At 46.7% G+C, this 7,824-nt stretch overlaps 1 long non-coding RNA gene across 1 annotated transcript; it reads right to left on the reverse strand.

Moving 5' to 3' along the window:
- Nucleotides 1–1,411: 1,411 nt before the first annotated feature.
- Nucleotides 1,412–1,871, reverse strand: LOC123652964. Its single transcript, XR_006742551.1, has 2 exons — nucleotides 1,672–1,871; nucleotides 1,412–1,469 (listed from the first exon to the last, which is right to left on the reverse strand). It is a non-coding gene; the product is annotated as an uncharacterized LOC123652964 (long non-coding RNA).
- Nucleotides 1,872–7,824: the final 5,953 nt, after the last annotated feature.

Raw genomic sequence — 7,824 nt, forward strand, 5'->3', positions numbered from 1 at the left:
GCACGGAGGGAGGGGAGCTTCAAATGGCTGAGGAGGAGAGAGACACCCTAAAAATCTACTCTGAGGAGAACGCAGAAGAAGCTGGGTGTGTTTTCTGCTGGGCCTGTCTCTTCCCCAGACTGCCGGCCCCTGCAGGGAGCCGCAGCCACTCCATCAAAAAGTCATTGCGGGCCCAGCGTGAGCCTCAGTGCAGTCAGAGCGTGGGCGGCGGCAGGGACAAAGCCATTTCTCCAGGAGCTCTGCATTTGGCTGCAGCCAGAGGGACAGCCAGGGCTGGGGGCCCACACCTCCCCCTCCTCCTCCCCCTCTTCCTCCTCCTCCACATCATCATCATCATTGGGATCCCCCCAGTCCCTATCCCCCTTACCCCCCACCTCCCATCCCTATCTCCCCACCACCCCAAAGCCTGGGTCTACATAACTGGCTTCTCTACCCCCAACTGTCCTTCCTCTTGACTCTTAAGTCTCCCGGGGCTGAGTGGTAGAGGGACTCACCCCGGTTGACCTATCTGTGCCTCTCCCGTCAAAGAATAAGAAACAGCAGCCCAGCGCGCAGAGCGAGGGGCCAAGGAGACGCAGCTGGTGCCCGGGTCGGAAGATGCTCATCTGTATGCTTATGGCTTTGTTGCAACCACAACACAATGCTTTATTTATCACCCCGATGGCCATCTCCAGGAGGGGGCGGCCCCAGCGTATTGACCTAAGCTGTGTGTTGGGTTTGGGTGGACACATTGGAGGGCAGAGCAGAACGACTTTGCAAAACAGAGCAGGAGGGACCTGGAAGGAGGGGGAGGAGGGCCCCGGTGGCTGGACAGGGGGCTGGGACGAAAAAGAACCCCCTGGTGGCTGTCCAGCAGAGGAGGGCTTTCCGGGCAGACAGTGCGGTGGCTTTTTAACTCTGTTTGCTGTGGGTTGCGCAATGCAAACTCCCTCCTGAAACTGTCTGGAGGTTCTCCGCTGCTCGTTATCACGTCACGTGAGTGGATTTGGGGACATTGAAAGAGCTGCTGAGCTCTGGGCCCATGCTGACATGGTGGGAAGCAGACAACTGCTGCCAGGGCCTGGCTGGCTGGGAGGAGAGAACGGGCTGACAGCTGGTTCTCCATGGCAGTGCACAGGGGGCCCCGCCATTACAGGGGCCCTCTTAGAGGGGAGTCACCCCTGGGTTTGCACGTGGAGGTGACATTCCCTGACCTCTGGGCGGGTGGCTGTCCTTCCTAGCTTCTAGGCGGTCCGAGTGGGGCCTCCTCCCTCTGACCATCCTCACAGGTGGTTCTGCTCCCAGCCGCAGGCGGCTTTCATGTTCTCTCAGCCAGACGCTCCTCATCCACGCGCAGCCCTCACTGGGGGACTGGGCCCAGCGGCCTTCAACGCTGGGAAATGGGATGTCCTCTGAGACCATCCTGGTTTTACGAATCCCATACGGATGGGATCTCCCTACTTTTCCACACGGCTCTGGTTTCCTGTCGCCTACGGAGTCACATCTCAGTCTTGACCCTTTTATTCACAGCTGAGCCCTTTCTGGCCTTGACCTACATTCATTCATTCCCTCATTCATACCCCAATACCAATTTGGCTTATTTAAAACATCAAGGCATCCCTTAATTTACCCCCTACTAAAATAAAATAAATAAAATAAAATAAAATAAAATAAAATAAAATCCCTTTCTACCTCTCCCTGAGCTGTCCATGAGGAATTTGACCTTCCTACCACTATGATGCTACGCTGGGCTGCCCCAATTCTCCCTCCATCTGCTCCATCTGGTGGACTCTGTCTCAGTGTAGCTTTTGGGTTGCAAGGAACTGCATTCAAACAATCGCCAGGAAAAGAAGGCTCGGGAGAGGCTGGGAGGCCGCACGGAGAGCTGGACTGGAGCTGGTAAGACACCAAGTTCCAGCCTGGGCAGAGGAAGGGCCCAGTTGCCTCTTGTTCCAGCCACACGGTCTCTCTCTTTCTTAGCCCACAGCCACCGGTACTGAGTGCTGGCTCCTCTGCCGGCCAGCGTGCTCTGTCCACTCCTGCTTTTCTATGTCCTTGGGACTTGGGCTGTCGAAGGCTTCGGCTTGTCCTGGACTCTCCAGCCCCACCTTTGCCTCAAGGCACATCTTTTCGCACCTGCCTGTGCTACCCAGAGCTGCCATTTTGGTTTCCCAACTTTCGATTCCAGGAGGGAATCCGATGGACTAGGCCCATGGTTGGCAAACTGTAGCTTACAAGCCACATGCGGCTCTTTGGCCCCTTGAGTGTGGCTCTTCCACAAAATACCACGGCCTGGGGGAGTCTATTTTGAAGAAGTGGCATTAGAATAAGTTTAAGTTTAAAAAATGTGACTCTCAAAAGAAATGTCAATCATTCTGCTGTTGGTATTTGGCTCAGTTGACTAATGAGTTTGCTGACCACTGCACGAGGCTCATCTTTTCATGCTGATCCAAGTCCTAGGTCTCAGACTGCCCAGGGGGATGCCCTTGGACCAGGTTTCTCTGACCAGTCAACCTTGGCTGGTGGATAAGGGTCCAGTTCCCTTGGTGGGGCCTGGAGTTGGGGTGTTTCCGAAGGGCAGCTCTCTGCTGCAATGACCTTGAAGCTCAGTTCAGGTCAGACCTCCTCTGTATCTCTCTTTTCAATTACTTCCTCCTGCATTGGGTACTTACCATATTGCATTTTGAATTATTCCTATCTGTGAATTTGCCTTCTGTCACACAGATGATAAAGAGTTTAAGGTCGGAGACTCTTAAAACAGAGGCCAAGAACTTCATTGCCAAGGTCAGATGACCACTGAACCTGAATTCTTAGTGGCTTTTTTTTTTTTTTAATTTCAAATATTCTCTACTACTGTCCTTGGAAATTACAGAAGCATTCCAGCATTTTAGAAAATACATTCTGTTTCCAGAATCCCTTATATCTGGAGGGGACCCAAAAAGTTCCATGCTCCATTTTTTAAAAAAATATATTTTATTGATTTTTTTACAGAGAGGAAGGGAGAGAGATAGAGAGCTAGAAACATCAATGAGAGAGAAACATCGACCAGCTGCCTCCTGCACACCCCCTACCAGGGATGTGCCCGCAACCAACGTACATGGCCCTGACCGGAATCGAACCTGGGACCTTTCAGTCCGCAGACCGACGCTCTACCACTGAGCAAAACCGGTTTCGCCCATGCTCCAATTTTTGAGGATGAACATGTGGCTGCCGTGTTCATAAGGGACAGAGACCTTCTCTACAGGCGGTGATGGCGGGCAGTGGACATAGGCGTGCGATGACAGGAAGAGAAGGAGTTGAACTTAGTGACTCATTGGCTAAGGAAGAGTGTGCAATCGGTGAACAGAGCTACCCGTGGTTTTGGCTTGGGTGATTGAGTGGAAAATGGGATGGGCATTGTAAATTGAAAAAATGAGAAGATTAAAGGGTCCATATTTTACAGATCTTCAGTATTAAGTCAATAAGTATTTATAATACTTAGCCCCTACTCTCTACCAGACACTGGGCTAGGACTGGTCATACCAAAGTGAATAAGAAACAATTCCTGCCATAAAAGTGTTCTATCTAGGGAGGAGATCACGATGGAAATAAATTATAATACAGTATGATAAGTACTGCAATGAAAAGAGACCTGTGCAAGACTGAAGGGAAATAACCCAGACTTCTTGGAGGTCATACAAATTTTACAGAGGAGAAAAATACCAGGTATTCAGGGAGGGCATTCTTACTGTCAAAAACATCCTTTGAAATGTCTTGGATGCATTCAGGAGAGTGACAAGAAACAAAACAAAGGTCAACTCCTGAATAAGATCATGAGGCAGGCTAAGGCGTCTGGATTTATTTTCCAGAGAAGAGGGAGTAACGGCTGGCAGCAAGGAAAGCAGACTAGAGGGGATGACATGGTCACTCAGGCAGCAGCATGAGGTGTGTATGAGATGGGGATGAGACAGGAGGCCAGGAGAGGGGCTAGGGATTCATTACAAGAGTTCACAGGAGAGATGGGGACATGTGATCTGAGGGTGTTGCCATGTGATGGAGAAAAATGAAAAAACTGAATGCATAGGACTTGGTGACTCACTGGACAGAGTAGACGGGGAAGAAGGAGGAGTGCTGGGTAATTGGGCTGATAGTGATAATAATAACCAGGCCCCAAAACACGGAGGTTAGTGTTGGACTGACCTCTACAAGAAGCTGTTTCCTTGAGGACAGGGACAGTGACTTGTCCACGGGCACATTACCTGTGACTAGGACACTATGCTGGATGCTTAGTGACGACACAGTTTTAAGCATGTGGGTGTCAAACATCTGAAGTCCTCAGGTAGAAACATCCAGGACTTTGCTTTGACGTTCAAGAGCGATATCTGAGCTGGAGAGGCACATGTGGGAGCCATCATATGTGATTGTGGACAAGCATTTCCAGGGAAACCACAGAGTGAGACCAAAGAAGCCTGGGGACAGGATGCTGGGTCATAGCAATGCTTAAGGGGAAGAGAGAAGAAGAGGAGCCATTTGCAAAACTAGAAACATGGTATCACAGAAGCCAAGGTGGAGAGAATCTCTAGAACTTGGAAGAGGTCAATGGGTCAGCAAGAGGTTGTGGCCCCCAGGAAGTGTCTCTCCAAAGAATGGGGTTGGCTCTGGCCTCAGAATTGTTGACTGCCTTCCCATCCAAACCAGTCCTTCCAGGTGTAGTTCCAGGCTTCTAGCCCAGTTTCCTTATCCGCGGAGCCACAGCACTGAGCCTGTCCTGCTCTCCACAGGCCGTGAAGGCTGAGTGAGATAACATGTCCGCAGCTCTCAACATCTTTGGTTCCAGGACCCCTTTATACTCTTATGTTTTATCAAGATCCCAAATAAGCTTTGGTTTAAATGTGCAACATTTATCAATAGTGCCATATTATAAATGAAAAACAGAGAAGTTAAAAAAATATGTAACTCATTTAAGATGAATCATACTAAACCATTATATGTTAACATACACAATTTAGTTTATGAAAGATCACTTAGAGAGCTTAGAGAGAAGCGTGACGTTGTTCCACAGTTTTACAAATCTCTTTAATGCCTGGTGTCACAGAGACATTAAGTTCTCGTCTCTGCTTCTGCATTCAACCCGTACTTGCCTGGAACAATGAGGGCTAAAAAGGGTAAATAACATCTTGGTGTTGTTATAAAAATAGTTTCGTCTTTGAGCATCCCCCCCGAAAGGCTCTTAGGAACCTTACGGCTCCCCAGACCACACGTGGAGAATCACTGATATGTTTGAATTCACGTTGGAAGCTGAGAAGTTCATACAAAGTTTCTATGATCACTCTGAAAATCTATACCCTGGGAATCAAAAAGGGACCCCTCTCATGTGGCCATAATTGGTCCCCGAGGAGCATTATGCATGGGTAACATTACTCCAGATGGGTTCTCAGGCCAAGACACAGAAAGCGTTTCCAGCCCAGATTTCTTACTTTCTCCTTCCTGAGAACTAAGAGAAAAATATAACTGTAAATGTGTTGTACAAATCCAGGCTGCTAATGCAAACTAGATGGTTTTAAGTTAAAATCGTATTTACCCTCAGGTCAACCACAAAGGAAAAATATTACATGTATACACACATGTATAAGTATATAAGTATATGCATATGTATGTATATAAAAAGAAACAGCAAGGGAATGGCTTATGCTAGGAAATACCCATTTAACACAAAAGAAGGCATAATAAAGGCAGAGAAGAACAAGAAATCCATAAGACATACAGAAAAAAAGGCAAATGGAAAAATCAAGTCCTACCTTTATCAGTCATTGCTTAAATGTAAATGGCATAGGACTCTAATTAAAAAAACAGACACACACACAGATTCAAAACAATGGATAAAGAAATCTCCTTCTAACTATATGTTCTCTACAAGAAACACACTTTACATTCAAAGATACAAGTAGGCTCAAAGTAAAATTCAGATGGGAAAAGCTATATCACTCAAACAATACTCAAAATAGAGCTAGAGTTGCTATACTAATATTGGACAAAATAGAATTTAAGACGGGGCTGTCTCCCACCCCTGACCCCCTCAACTTCAGATGTCAATTGCAAGTCCAGGTTGCTATTGGATCACAAGTTCCCACAACTCAGATCCTGCTAGTTTGCTACAGCAGCTCACAGAACAACAACAACAACAAAAAGCCATTTTAATTACTAGGAAAATGCAAATCAAAACCACAATGAGATACCACTTCATACTCACTAGAATGGTAATAATAATAATAATAATAAATACATAAAACAGATAATAGCAAGTGCTGGGAGGATATGAACCCTCATATACGGGTGGGAATGTAAAATGATGCAGCCACTTTGAAAATAGTATAGAGAGAATGTATAGCATGAACTAATAAATAGAATAAAGAACTGACTTATTCTAGCCTGGCTGGTGTTGCTCAGTGGTTCCTATGAACCAGGAAGCCATTGTTCCATTCCCAGTCAAGGCACATGTCCAGGTTGTGGGCTCGATCTCCAGTAGGGGTCATGCAGGAGGCAGCTGATCAATGATTTTCTCTCATCATTGATGTTTCTATCTCTCTCTACCTCTCCTTTACTCTCTAAAATCAATAAAATATCTATATATATAAAATCCTAATATGCTAAGTGTCTGACAGATTGGTTGACTGCTTGACCAGTTGCTATATCACACTCTGACCACCAGGGGGAAGACTCTCTGACCAGTAGGTTAGCTTGCTGCTGGGGTCCAGCTGATCACGACTGGGTGCGATGGGCTGGACATGCCCTGGAGCCAACCTCCTGCGGTTCCTCCCCTGCCTCTAAAGTATTTCTTCTAATTAATTTCCTTTCAATGTGCACGAGTTCGAGCACTGGGCCTCTAGTATATACTAGTATATAAAAGAACTGACTTATTCTGAAAAGCCTCCAAAAGCTAAACATGAAGCTACCACATAACTCAGCCATTTTGCTCTTAGGTACATGCCCATGGGAAATGAAAATATGACCACACAAAGCTCGCACATGAATGTTTATAGCCGTGTTATTCATAATAGCCAAGAGGTGGAAACAATGCACGTGTCCATTAGCTGACATATGGATAAATAAAACGTGACATATCTATAGAGTGGATTTATTATTTGGTTATAAAAAAAAAGGAAGCACTGATACATGCGACAACGTGAAGGAAACTTGGGAACATTATAAGTGAAGAAGGACATAACGGGCAACATAGTGAGTGATTCTCTTTATATGAAATGGCCGGAAAACTCATAAAAACAGAATAGATGGCGGTTTCTAGAGGGGAACGCATCTGGGATGGGCAGCAACTGCGGTGGCTGTGGGCTTCTTTCCATGCCGAGAAAAAGGCTTTGGAACTAGGGGTGATGGTTGCAAAATGTTGTGAAATACTCAGAACCACTGAATTGTACACTTTAGGAGGGCAGATTTCTAATTATATCCCGAGAAAGCTATTATTTCAAGAAATGCTAGATTTTTTTTCTTTTTTATAATAAATACTATCTCCTTTCAACCCAGGCTCCAGCCGAAAATCTACACAGCTCCCAGGAGTCTAGACGTTTGCCTCCACAGAGCCTCACCCCCCTATCTGATTTGGACGGGAGAGGAGATGCCAGTTGAGGTGGAAATGGCCCTGGAAAAGGGGCAGACGCTGGCGTGTAGATGGTGGTTCTGTCTTTCCCAGGTCACCTTGCTTCTCTGAACCTTAGGCTCCCATTCTGAGATTACAAATAACCTGGCCCTCTGCACCGCCCAGGGTGGGAATGTTTACTAAACTGTGAGCATCACACAAAGATCCGTCTTTGGGATTGGGACCTCCTTGGCTTAACGTCAGGGTGTACGGAT

The sequence above is a fragment of the Pipistrellus kuhlii genome, unplaced genomic scaffold (assembly GCF_014108245.1).
Source record: "Pipistrellus kuhlii isolate mPipKuh1 unplaced genomic scaffold, mPipKuh1.p scaffold_m20_p_24, whole genome shotgun sequence".
In the NCBI taxonomy this organism is placed as follows: Eukaryota; Metazoa; Chordata; class Mammalia; order Chiroptera; family Vespertilionidae; genus Pipistrellus; species Pipistrellus kuhlii.